Source organism: Rattus norvegicus, chromosome 9 (assembly GCF_036323735.1).
Source record: "Rattus norvegicus strain BN/NHsdMcwi chromosome 9, GRCr8, whole genome shotgun sequence".
Taxonomy (NCBI): Eukaryota; Metazoa; Chordata; class Mammalia; order Rodentia; family Muridae; genus Rattus; species Rattus norvegicus.
In genome coordinates, this window is record NC_086027.1 from 47,421,099 (window position 1) to 47,435,334 (window position 14,236).

The 14,236-nt window shown below is 48.6% G+C and overlaps 1 protein-coding gene and 1 pseudogene across 3 annotated transcripts in view; both read right to left on the reverse strand.

The window, feature by feature from the left end:
- The window catches only part of Cracdl (CRACD like), a 122,828-nt gene that overhangs the window by 97,314 nt on the left and 11,278 nt on the right, over nucleotides 1–14,236 (reverse strand). The gene's annotated exons all lie outside the window — the stretch shown is intronic.
- LOC120094963 (U2 spliceosomal RNA) lies at nucleotides 6,999–7,179 on the reverse strand (annotated as a pseudogene).

Genomic DNA, 14,236 nt, shown 5'->3' on the forward strand with positions numbered 1-14,236 from the left:
CCCTATCAAGACTTCTCAGTGACAGCAGAGCCAGGCCGCATGGCCTCCTGAACCCAGACAATGGTCACCGCGGCCATCTGGGGTGTGAAGGTACAAGTCACAGGGTAGAGCCACAGAGCTGAATACCCCGAGGACCTTCAGAAGTCTTTCCTTCCCGGACTGTTCTATTCACATGACTAGCCACACAGAAACACTGAGAACACCGTGCACGCTGCTCCTGTGAGTCTCACCTGGCAACAGGAAACCTGAAAAGCTAGCGCCCTGTGGCCATACTGCACACCAGGATCTTAAACACCATTCATTCTTCTAGACCAACGTTGACTCGAAATTCAACACCCACCGTTCCTTCCAGCTGACTCAGCTGGGGGCTTCCTGAGACCACAACCCCTTCCATGCCCCTTGGGTTTTGTCCTAAAGGTTGTCAGGTTGACAAGTTCTGTTTCCCTGCTTCCTCTGGCGACAACCACCGGCCTCTTCAGCAAGATACCTGTGCAGGAAAAGGCACGAGGGCAGATAAGCCATCTGGGATGGAGTAAAGCCTCAGGCTAACAGTTGTTGCAGCTTACAAGGGGCAAGAATGACACCAGACAGAGCCCCCCCAGCTCCCCTCCCCCACCAGCTCAGGCATGCGTCTACTTGCCAGGTGTACCGACGCACTGAGCAGCCCTACCTGGCCAGATTGTGGGCAAGCACCACGCCTGTGTGCCACCCGTCCTGGGAGTGGACATGGTGATGTCTGCCCTGCACCCACACCCATCTTTAGCCTGCCAATCACACTAGCTGTGGATACAGACAGCCCACTCTTGAACAACTGCTCACCTACAGCTGGGCATGGGCCAGAAGCCAACAGGCTTTCTCCTTACTCTAAAGCCCGTGGTGGCTCTGGAGTGCTGACCCCCCTCTGTGGTGTGTAGCTGCTGCCTGGCACTGTCTCGCCCTCCCCACCACAGCCCTTCTAGAGCACAGTTGAGCTAATTCTGGGCTCCCTGCCACCCTTGCAAGCCCACGCTGCACATGTTCTGACTCACGCTGAGGTGCCCAGAAGCAAGCTCAGGAGAGAGGCTGCAAGGCACCTGCTGGGTACTGGGCCGCAGCTGGGGCTCCAACCTCAGGCTCACAAAGGATCCAGAGTTAGCTCTGAGGTCTCCCAACGACCTTCGCCAAATCTCCCTGGGAGATGAACCCAAAGGGCAACCTCCAAAAGCTTCAGAGACACCGAGTTCATGGTATAGATCCATTGAACGAGACCCTGGAGTTTAAAGTTAGCCGCCGATTGCTCTTTATAAGCAAAATCCACCTTCAGTGTGTAACAAAAAATTCCTGACACTGACCAAGTTCTCAGACACAAAAAGCGTTACACCAAAAACGAAGACTGTAGGTACCCAATGGTTCCAGGCAATCTGGTTCAAACACTGTTTTCTGAACACCAATTACAGGCTATTTTTCCACCATGTCTTTGTTATTTTGTCTTTTCCCCCTCCCAGAGCTGAGCACTGAACCCAGGGCCTTGCACTTGATAAGCACTCTACCATTGGGCTAAATCCTCCTCCCCACAACACACACACCATGTCTGTAGACTCAAAGTCATCAACACCAGAACCTCAGACTACTGGGGGAAGAGACAGTCGCTCCTGGCCCACAGTTAAGTATGGTATGCTTAAGGAGAGAGAAGCAGCAACAGTCACATCTGTTCAGAAGCGACAGAGTTAAGACAGCCCAGAAGAGTTGCCTCAGGGTGGCCTGTGAGTAGTCGGCTAGGCAAGTAGGCCCTCCGGACAGACAAGACACGATTGTGAGGCCTATGGTCCTGTTTGGAGAACATGGAGAATTGAAGCTGGACCTGGGTGGGGGAGCGTGAGGGAAAAGGGGTATGAGAGGGGGTTAAACATGGACATGCTTGCCCAGTCTCTGAAGGGCTCAAGGAGCTGCCTCTGAGTCGGCAGGGCTAAAGGAAGGACACAGGGAGAACCACATGGCCAGATTGGTAGCATTTCACTAGCTGGTCCCTTGGTCCCTAAGGATCACAACTCGAAAGGATGGTCTATGTCTTTTTTAAAGATTTATTTATTTATTATATATATTACACTGTAGCTGTCTTCAGACACACCAGAAGAGGGCATCAGATCTCATTACAGATGGTTGTGAGCCACCATGGGGTTGCTGGCATTTGAACTCAGGACCTCTGGGAGAGCAGTCGGTGCTCTCAACCGCTGAGTCATCTCTCCAGCCCCGGTCTGTGTATATTCAGGAAGGACATCCTTAATAAACAGGTTAAGTTACTTATGTACACCAAGCCTCCATGATAATCCCAACAAACCAGCAAGCGATGCTAACACTGAGGGCTGTTCTGAGAGCAGTAAACTAAGTTACAGGGAAGCCCCAGCTTTCAGCCGGAGAGCCCGTGTAACCACGGTAACACAATAGGGTATGACGGAGACTGGGACCTATCAGGAAACACCTCAGACATCCGAGCTTGCTTTCCACTAAGAATGGCACAGCCAGGGCCCCAGTGACAGGGCCAAACATCATCTCCATAGCATAGTCTTTCATCGCCACCCGTGACTCATGAGCTCCTATGATACCGTGAGCCAGGTCACAGGGGCAAAGGGAAGAACTCCAAGAGCCCAGGTAGCATGTTGGTGAAGGCCCTTGCTTCAGAAATAGCAGGCCTTGAGCTCTGGGATGCAGCCTAGCCTGTGCAAACAACATCAGCATCTACCTAGTGGGCCTCTGCGCCTGCTCCCTAGGCTAAGCATCCCAGAGCAGGTTTCCAGGAAGACTGAGATGTGCCACATGCAGTGTGGAGGAGCTGTAGATAAACACGCATAACTGCACTCCCGAGTATCTTCTGCTGCAGGGCAGAGCCTCGCTCCAGAGAAACCTGGACTCTCACCCCCAGGACTCCACCAAGCTCAACTCACATCCTGTGCCCTGCGCAGCTGCGAGGCAGGCAAAGGGGCAGCGCCCCCGCATGGAGCCCAGGTGAACAGAGCCCCCCAGGAGCTTCCTGAACCACAGAGGTCCCATTCGCCCTGGTTCCTCGGCGGGCCCTCGGGTTACATAAGCTGGGTCCTGCCACCACCAGTGGTGGCTCTAAGGTTACACGGCTGGACAGGGGCCAGGCGGGCTTACTGTTTGTTTCCATCCTCTGTAAGGGAGGCTCTTCCAAGGAGACTTTCCTCAAACTAGAGCCTCTGAGGGAAGAGGGAGCACAGACCCCACGCATCCCTTCCCAGCCAGAGTGCCAGCTCTTCACTCCTGTAACAGCCCCTCCCCCCACCACCACCCACAGGTTCCTCCCTCAATGTTTCTGCTAAAATGAGGACCCAAGGAGCAGAGCCTGCCTGATCCCGGAGGTGATCAGAGCTGGTGCTATCAGCAGCCAGCCTCCCTCGCTCCTGCCTCTGCTTCACACAGCATCTCCAGGACTCAGATCCCTGGGAAGGGACAACGAGAAGGCTACTCTCTGGGCAAGGCCTTAGCTCCCAGAGGGCAGTGTCCCACCCAAGTCAGCCAGAGTCCGGGTGAGCCAGAGCCATACTCCAGAGCAGGCAGCCTAGGGCACCATCAGCAATGGCTTTTAGCATTGTGCATCCCTGTTGGCATTGAGTGTCTTGGGTACAACAGTGGCATGTGTTCAAGACAGTGCACAGTGACAAAGACAGCAAGGACCTTGCACGCTATATCTCAGGACACCTGGGCCAGAGACAAGGGGGCACAGAGGACTGGAGAAGACCCACTCCTGGTTGCTCCTTCTCTTCAGCAGCTAAATGCCCTCTTTGGGCCCTGCTGGCAATGCTCAACAGACAGCCAACACAGAGTGTCCTGGTGGAATCACTTCTGAGGACCCGAGGGGTACCTTCTGGCATCCCCCAGGATATGAGCAATATGTGTGTGGGAACATGCCACAGCCAGCTGTTCTGGTCACAGTACCAGGATGCCTGGGGATTGATCTAGAGACTGGAGACATCCGGAACCCTAGAGTTTCTGCCAGAATTCCTGCTACTGAAAAAGATGGAGAGACCTCGCGAAAACCACCGGAGAGCACAAGGAGGTGGACCATGGGCTCCGGTGGGTGAAGGACAGAAATGCAGGTGTCAGGGATAGAGGCAGGAGGGCCACTCTGCACAGACATGGTGTCTAGGGTCTCTATTGCTGTGAAGAGATATCATGACCAAGGCAACTCTTAACGAGGAAAACACTTAATTGGAGCTGGCTTACAATTTCAGAGGTGCAGTCCATTATCATGGCAGGAAGCATGGCAGCACGCAGGCAGGCATGGTGCAGGAGGAGCTGAGAGTTCTGCATCTAGATAGGCAGGCAGGAGGAAGTGGGTGAGATGACAGAAGAGAGAGAGGAGAGAGGGGAGAGAAAGGAGAGAGGGGGAGGACAGAAAAAGAGGGGGAGGGGAGAGACAGACAGACAGAAACAGAGACAGACAGACACTAGGTCTGGCTTGAACACTTGAAAGTTTAAAGCCCATCCCCTAGAGACACTTGCTCCAACAAGGCCATGCCCTCTCCTAATAGTTCCAGTCCCTGTCGGGTCATGGGGGCCATTTTCATTCAGGCCAGCACAGACCCACAGGTGGAAGGGATGCCCACAGAGGTAAGGGGAAAAGTGTCCGCCACTTGGCTGATGCTGAGCAAGGACATACGAAAGTCAGCACCAGATTGTGATGAGAGGCTCAAGCTCTTCCAGAAAAGCTCTCTTCAACCCTGACAGGGCCAAGTGCTAAAAATGCCTCCGGGACCAGCACTGAGTCTCCACCCAATCAAAACTCTCATCAAGACTACATAACCATCCCGAATATTAATGCTTAGTAGAGCTTTGTGAGCCAACACACTGTGAATGCATTATGGGCTTAGCCTTCTCTGCTGGGCCAGGAGACCCCCACCCCAAACTTTCAAAGCAGGAAAGTGGAAGAGAGCAAATTCCCAGGAGACCAGCCATTCCTATGGTGTGTGTGTGTGTGTGTGTGTGTGTGTGTGTGTGTGTGTGTGTGTGTGTGTGTAGCTGAATGACTTTATGTAAACTGCATGTGTATAGGTGCCTGGAGGCACTGCTCCCTGCAAATAGAGTTACAGACAGTAGTGGGATGCTGTGGGTGCTGGGACTGAACTCAGGTCCTCCGCTCTTAACTTCTGAGCCAACTGTATATATAGCCCCCAGTCCTGAACTTTTTAATTTTAAAAGTTTGTATTCTGTGTTTTTATTTGATTTTGAATTCTCCAATTATCATGCATATTGGGAAGAAGAGGTGAGAACAGCAATGCCCCAGAAATGGCTGTAACCAGGAAAAGACGGGGTATCCACGGGCCCAAGGCAGAGCCTTATGTCCACTGATCTCAGCAGAGCCTGTAAATGAGGCCCACTGTAGTGACTTGAATAAAAATGGCCCCCATAAGCTCATATATTTGAATACTTGACCCTCAGTTGGAAAAATGTCTGGGAAGGATTTGGAGGTGCATCCTTGTTGGAGGAAGCATGCTATTGAGGGTGGGCCCACTTCATTGCCAGTGTCTGTCTGTCTGTCTGTTTTTCTGTCCATCCATCTATCCCAACACCCCACCTCCTGGTTGTGGATCAAGATGTAAGCGCCCAGCTGTTCCTGTCACCAGACCTTGCACCACGGACCACAAGCTCCAAATTAAATGCTTTCTTTTATAAGTTGCCTTTGCCAAAAGTGTTTTATCACAGCAATAGCAAAAAGTAAGCACAGCACCCACACAAAGCACCTCTTCCTTAATTAGAACCATGGCATCTCTCACCTGATCCCTGCTCAGGTAAAGCTCACTGACCATAACCTGTGCGCTGTGAAGATGAGGCCGGGAGTGGTGGTGCACATTTTTAATCTCACACCCCGGAAGCAGAAGCAGGGTGATTCCTGTGAGTTCAAGACCAGCCTGGTCTGGATAGGACATCCTAGCAGCCAGGGTTACATGGCGAGACCCTGTTTCACATCAGAACACCAAAAACTAGAGTGAACCATGAGGAGCAGCCCTTCCCTAGCACATCCCATGTGCCGCTCAGCCTCTGCCTCTTCCCCAGTGGTCTACTTTCTCCCCGAAGCCCTGGCCCTTCTAACCTTAGGTCTCTGCATTCTCTTGTGACTGTACATTTTCCAGAAGTGTTCCTAACTCTGGACACTGGATAGCAGTTTCCAAATGTTCCCTTTTATAAATAACGCTGAGATGGAATTCTTGGAGAGGAATCTTTACCTGCAGATTTAATTGTTTCCCCAGGATAAATCCCTAGAAATGGATCCAACAGGGTAAAGGGAGGAATTCCTTTAAAGGTTTTGGGACAGACTGCCAAATTGCTTGGCCGGAGGCTTGCATCCTCCACTCCGAGTTCCAGGACAGTTCCTGTCACACACCTCCACCTGCCTGGAGTACCATCGTCCACACAAACAAGTAAAAATGACCCAAAATTTGCTAGTTTGACAAAAAAAAATCTTGTATCTGATTTTGCATGTACCTATACTACTAAGATTGTCTCTCTCACAAGTCACCATTTCTCCAGTTGCCAACTAATCCCTACCCTCTACCCTACTCTTAGTTGGAAGTTCCTTCGAAGTAATGGGAATTAAGCTGGCCGTGGTGGCCCACGCCTGTAACTTCAGCACTTACAAGGCTGAGACAAGAGGGTTGTGAGTTCAAAGCCAGTCTGGGATAGACAGCAAGACCCTGCCTCCAACAACAACAACAACAACAACAACAACAACAACAACAACAACACAACAACACAACCACCCCTGGCACATTGGTTTTTCTATTCACCTTACACATTTGTGAGCATTTTTCCTGTTTTACCCTCTGACTGATGATTTCCTATATACTTACACTTTTTCCTTTTCCTTTTCTACGCATACTGAAGTTTACACATGCATGCAATTTTCAAATAAAACTTCTGCAGCCAGAGGCCTCTGTCTCTCGTACAGAAAGATATTTCCCATCTCACAAGAGCTTACTTACCTACATTTTCTTTTAGCACTTTAGTGTTTTTATTCTCATACTTAAGTTTTAATCCATATGGGATAAAGTTCTGTCTCCATGTAAGCAAAGTTAAAAAAAAAAACAAACCAAAAACAAAAACAAAAAAAGGCCGTGTCCCAAGTAGGGAAAGGCCTGGGATTAAATTTTACACTTGATCTTAGCCAGAAGGCCGAGAAGCAATCTGGGATTAAATTTTAATTATAGTTATTGTTAAACATCAAATAGATATGGTAAACTACAATTTCCAGAGCTTCTAGTATTTTCCACAAGAACTATTTTCACCCGATGTCAAAAATGTTCAAATTAATGTATGGTGTTTTCGACATCTAGTCACCTCCCTAGGTTCTGGCTGGAGATTAGACTAAGACTACAAGTTAATTTGGGGAAACCTGAAACACTGATGTATTATTGATCCCTCCCATGGTGGACGTCTAGACATCTCTGTGCTCACACGGCTGGTTTGTGCTCTGGTCTATCTGTACTGCGGCCTTCACAGCGGTTCCGATTTCTGATATGCCCCATTCCTGGAGGTTCCAGCTCTGATCCAACCACACATAGAAATGTTCTGCTGGCTTACCTCCTGGGCAGTCCCTGGCTCACCTCCTGGGTAGTTCCTAGGTCCAGAACTGGGTCAGGCAACTCTCCAGGTCCAGGACTGGGTCAGGCAACTCTGTGACTCCCACCAGCCAGTCCCGGCTGGTCCCAAAGCCTTGGCTGGGTGGGCTGCCTCCCAGGCCCTTTCCCAGTTTGGCGCAGCCTGGAGTTTTCCTTAGAGACAGAGCCTTGTCCAGGCTGGTTGAAAGTTTACAAAGCATCTGTCTTAGGCTCCTCAGGCAAGGATGCAGTCACTGACCACCATTCCCCACACAGCATGCTGTTAGCTCTGCACATGATCTATCCCAGTTCCTCCAGGCAGAACCCTGGTCTGCACCCAGACAGTCTTCCCAACCACAAATGTTCCCTGTGCTCCCTTACTTGGACATGGCTCCCCTTTCCCCACCCGAGTCCATGAGTCCCTGGGCTTACACCTTGTGGATCGTGTATGAGAGTGTCCCCATGCAGTGCCATCGTGGAGGTGCCACCTCCCTGGAATCTCAGCACTGCGTCATGGCTACAGTGTGCAGGAAAACTGGTCAGGGCAGCAGCAACGTGCACCAGGGTGTGAGGAGCAGCTCCCCCAGCTCCCCCTGTGAGTCAAAGGAAGGAGACCCAATAGATGGTCACTGAGGCCTAGGGAAAACCTATGCTTCTGCCCAGTGAGCCAATGGGAGTGTCTGCCAAGCAGGCCCATGACATTCCTCAGATCTCTTGACAAGGTCTCGGGCTCTTACCTCCCAAGGGAAGGTTGTATCCTGTACTTGGAAGTCAAGCAAGGCTACCTGACCATGGCCCAGACTTGCCTGGGTTAAGGTTGTAACTCTCACTCCAGCCGTGCATTGCAGATTTGCCTGCAAAGCTTGTTAGACCCAGATAGTCCCGCCCAGACCTCCTGAGTCAGCCATTAGGGTGAAGCCTGGGCAGCTACAGGGTTGCTAACACAGGCCTAACAAGCAAAGGGAAAGTCACCTCCTCAGCACTGAGACTGTCCTGACAAGTGTCAGCCGACTCCTTTCTGCAGACTGTTTGAATGACTGCCACACTGACAGATGAGACAGCAGGGAAATCTCATGCCCAAGGGACCAAGCAGGGAAGACTTCAAACAGTCCATGGTATTTCAGAATCCATCCCTTTCTGGCCTAACCATGACTCTAAGGGTCCTGTGATTCCTAAGCTTCTATTTCTCAGAGATGTCTAAGGTAGTCCCAAGCCTGCAAAAACAAGAAACCTCTTCACTGACAAAATGGCTCTGGTGTGTGTGGGGTGGTTCTCCTCCACCCAGATAGCATGCTGTTCTTCCTGTCCCATCTGGTGCCACATCTACCAGTGTGGCAACTGGGTCATTACCTATCTTTGTGATTCTGGGTCACAAGGACCCTCTATCACATCCCTGCTTATGCTGACATTATGGCTTTCTCAGACCCATATATTTCTGTCTTCAAGACCCCCTTCTTCCATTAGAATAACAACAACAGACTAAGGCTTATTTTTACCATCATGTCATTATAAAAATGAATATATTAACATTGTATGGCAAAACATTTTAACATGATGGTCATATTTTCCTCCTGATTTGAAAAATATCAGAAATTAAAACCCTTTGGTGGGCCCCTAAACTTTGGTGACCCTTTGACACTGTGCCTCGGGGCCTTATCCATAGCTAGTCCTTCCTAGCCATGAGCCCCCAACCCTCCATGGGGTCCTACGGACATCCCAAGTAGAAGGCCCAGCTAAGGCATGAACTATGCCTACATTCTGGATGCCATACATCCCTCAGAGCCCCCACATTCTCTCCTGTTGCCTCACTGCACATAAGTGACAGATCCCCTGAAGCCCTCCAGGATCCTCAATGGCCGTGGGCTGAAGGAATCCTGCACAGAGCAGAGAAGTCGCTTTTTTCCCATTGGGCCACCACGCATCAGCTGAGATTTGCTTAGAGGAATTTGTATGGATCAGGTTTCCTTACTATGACGAATACTTAGCACAAGTCAATTCAAAAGGAGCAAAGGTTTAAACTCACACAAAACCATGATGGCTGATCCTGGTGCTCTGAACTATAGTGGTACTGTGCTCTCTGGAGCAATGTATGACAAAGGAGTCGGTTTACCTCATTGTGTGGCAGAGGAAGGAACCAGCATCTGACAGCCCCTGCTAGGTCACACTTTTATTGATGAAATGGTCCCCCACTCAGCCACATCTCTGAAAGATCCCACAACCTCTCAGTATCCAAACTAAGGAAAACTCCTTCCTAACTTTCTGGTGAGTATGCAGTTCATATTTAAATTTTTCTTGACAGACAGTTGTGTTTCAAATCTCAGTATAGGGTCACATTCACTGAGAGACGGGGATACTGAGGAACAAGACACACCTATAAGAGACCCAGAACTTCATAAAAGGATTGGGGCGGGGAGAGGCTTGGGATACCTCTCTGTCCCTGAGTGGACAATGCAGACAGCCTGGCAGGTTCTATAGTTGATACTCCATGTGGCTATGACACTTCAGTCTCTTTGGTGGTGAATATTTGCTTCATGCTTGGGATTGTTCTTAATGTCCCCGAAGAAAGAAGTCGAAGAAGATATCAGAAGATGGAAAGATCTCCCATGTTCATAGATCAGTGGGATTAACATACTGAAAATGGCCATCTTGCCAAAAATAATCTAAAGATTCAATGCAATCCCCATCAAAATTTCAACACAAGTTTAACATACCTTGAAAGAGCAATGCTCAACATATATACATATACACATACATACATACATACATTCATACATACATACATTCATACATACATGCATGCATGCATGCAACATACATACATACATGCATACAAACCAGGATAGCTAAAACAAGCCTGAACAATAAAAGCACTTCTGGAGGAATCATCACCTCTGATGTAAAGCTGAACTACAGAGCAATAGTGATAAACACCACATGGTATTGGTACAAAGACAGGCAGATAGATGAATGGAATAGAATCAAAGACCCAGAAATAAACCCATATACCTATGTGGTCACTTGATTTTTGATAAAGAAGCCACAACTATACAACGGAAAAATGAAAGCATCTTCAACAAATAGTGCTGGACAAACTGGATGTCTGCATGTAGAAGAATGGAAATAGATCCATACTTATCACCCTGCACAAAACTCAAGTCCAAGAGGATCAAGGACCTCAACATAAAACCAGTCACAGAAGAGAAAGTGGGAAGTACTTTTGAATACATTGGTATGGGATACAAGTTCTTGAACAGAACACTAAAGGCTTAGGTTCTAAGACCAACAACTGATAAATGGAACCTCACAAAAATGCAAAGTTTCTGTAAGGCAAAGGGCAGTTGTCAATGCCTTACGGGACATATTAATGCCTGAAAGCTAAAAATAAACGGAATCCAGAATTAAACAGAGCAGAACAATGGCTACTCAATGGGATTTAGCTTTTCTCTTAGCTTCACTGTATCTTTTAAATTTGAGTTTTCTGGGACAGTATTCTGTTCAGTCACATAGAAGACATATATGCATATATAATATATAATAATAAACATATAAAATATGTTTGCCTTAAAGAATATTAGGGATTGAGAAGCTATACTTCATCTTCAGTTGGGGTAAAGTTTCCAAATTTGGATGTAGCCTAACTACAGCACCTCCTGGTGGAAACTCCTGAAATTACAGGCAAAATTCCCAGGAGGGAAAAATGAACTACAGAAGACAACCTGCCCCTATCAGCTTCTCTGGAAGCCTACAAATACGAAATCTCCAAACATAAACTTTAGTTATCAGTATCTGAACTTCTTATATGCCATAAATGAAAAATTATGCCATACATACACACAAGCGACTTTCCAAATATGTAAGGATGTTGAAAGAATTAATAAAATACAGTTTCACCTAAGCAATCCTCAATATTTAGCAGCATATTTTTAATGATGCCTTTACTAATGATGGATTGTGAAAATATAGTCACTGTTGTGTAAAGGTTTTCCAAATCGTTTAATGTCACATGCATAGAAACCTGGAAGGGTACCTCTGGGGGAGAGTTGTAAGAGAGAAAGAGAGATGGCCGAGAGGATAAACAACTATGCAAGACTGGAGACCAGAGTTCAGAACCTTGGTAGAAGCTGAGCAGACCCTGTAGCTGTCTCTGGTCTCAGCACTCAGGAGACTGGCCAGGCTGGCTAGCTAGAATAGTTGGAACTGGTTAGCTTAGGTTCAGTCAGAGACCTCAGAGTAATAGAGGAAGCCATTCAATGCTCAATGCTAACCTTAGGCCTCTATATGTAAGGACACAAATACACCCACAAGCGCGCGCGCGCGCACACACACACACACACACACACACACACACACACACACAGAGACAGAGACAGAGAGAGACAGAGGCAGAGACACAGAGACACAGAGAGAAACCAAACACTATGGTATATTGAGTATTGATCCTTTGACTTTTTCTTTTTAGATCCTTTGACATTGTTCTCCATATGTTAAAGACTTGATCCCCAGAGAATAGGTGGTGGCACTGGAAGGCAGTGGAACATTTAAGAGGTGACACCCAGTGGGAGGTCTTCAGTTTTCTAGCCATGATGTGGTCAGTTTGGTCCAGCCACCTGCTCCTTGCCATCACTGCACCACAGACCTTACGGCAATGAGCCAACCAACCACACCACCTTCAAAGTTGTGGATGGAAACAAACCTCTCTACAAACTGGTTACCTTGGGCACTTCTTGAAGCAACATAGAGCTAGAACACCTGGGAAAGAATCCTGGACGAACTTGAATCCAGTGGACAATCAGCATCTGGAACTGCCGACTCTGTACTCAAGTCTGGATGTTCCTCTGAAGAGGGAAGGATTTCTGTGTTACCCACCTGCAGCTCCCGTGTAAATTTACCCAGGGAGAAGCCAGAATGGATGATGCTGGCAAATACCTTCTCTTTCAAGTCACTGAGCACAGTGAGCAGTTCACTGGGGATAGCCCAAGGAGTCAGATGACTCAGAATGCAGCCACCCATAGCCATGCCACCTCACCCAGTGCCAACCCAGGATCCAAAGACAACTCATGGCCATAGTCACCAGATCTGAACTGTAGCCCACTCCCTCAGGCACACCTGGGTCTTCTGGGATTCAGACAGGGCAGCCATGTTTGCCTCACATCTGAAGTTTCTTCACCTTGAACCAAAGATCACCATTTCCAATTTTTTTTTCTATTCTTTTTTTCGGAGCTGGGGACCGAACCCAGGGCCTTGCGCTTGCTAGGCAAGAGCTCTACCACTGAGCCAAATCCCCAACCCCACCATTTCCATTTTAAAGGTTTACTTTTATTTTATGTGTATATGGGTGCTTTGTCTGCATGTCTGTCTGTGCACTGTATGCACGCCTGCATCTGTGGAAGACCAGATGTCTGGGTGTTAGGTTCCCTGGAACTGGAGTTACAGGGAGCCGGGAGCTGCTACGTGGGTGGTGAAATTAAACCCAGGTTCTCCAGAAAGGGCAGCCAGGGTTCTTAACCTCTGAGCCATTTCTCTGGCCCCTACCATTTCAATTGTTAATTAGAGGGATAGGACATCAGCTCTAACTATTCCCTAAGTACCCGACCCATGGAGCAGGGCGCTCGCTCACTTATCAGCAAAGGAGGACGCAACAGTGCCCATCAGCCACTCTCGGGTTGCGAAGGCTCAGGTGTGGTCCCTTAAAGCATCATCTGAGAATCCTGCTCCTCCATGCAGTGATACGGAGGTAGAGGGACCTTTAAGGAGTGGAGTCTTCTAGAAAATGATTAGGTCTTTAGAGTGGCACCTGAGGTACTTCTCAGGGGATCCTAATTCATTCCCATTAGGGTTGATTATCAAACAAACAAACAAACAAACAACCAAAGTCAGCAACCCTGGCTCCCGAATTTCTCTCCCTTCCTGTCCTACCATATAATTTCTTCCTCTGCTGACAATTTTTTTCCGACTCTTAAAACCCCAGAATGATAAGCTAAATGAATCTCCCTTCTTTATAAAGCACCTGGCCTTATTTTTGTTCTATCTGCAGAAAATGGGCTTGCCCTGGCTTTGGCATAAGGTTCCCACTACCCCGGCACCAATGCTCCCACTGAATCCACACAACATCCCTGAGTCTATACTAATCTCTCCCCAGCTTTCAGGCAGAGGACAGAGGCAAGGAGACCACACACACACACACATTTAGAGAAAGGAAGAGCCAGGTTTTGCACTTGGAGCCCTACTTTAGGATGGGATGGAAACTGTCGTGTACCCTTCATCCTACTGCAGAGGGCCCTGCCTGCCACCCTAGGCACAGCCTGTCTCCCACTCTATCCTCACCAAGTACCAACTATCCAGAACTCCTAACCCTGACAGCAATGTCCCCTCACTGACATTGTCACTCTAACAGCAATGTCCCCTCACTGACACCTGTCACCCCAACAGCAATGTCTCCTTGCTGACACTTGTCACCCCCCTGCTAATTCCACACAGAGACCTCTACTTCTCCCCAGAGCTCCAAGTTTCACGGCTCCCACAGTGTGAGGAAGATGGTGAGGTCTAAGCTTCACCAAACAGCACCTGGCTAGAGTGTGGACGGGGCCCAGTCAGCCCTCACCAGTGAGCTTTCTTGTGCTGCCCTTCTGCTCAGGGTGGGCAGG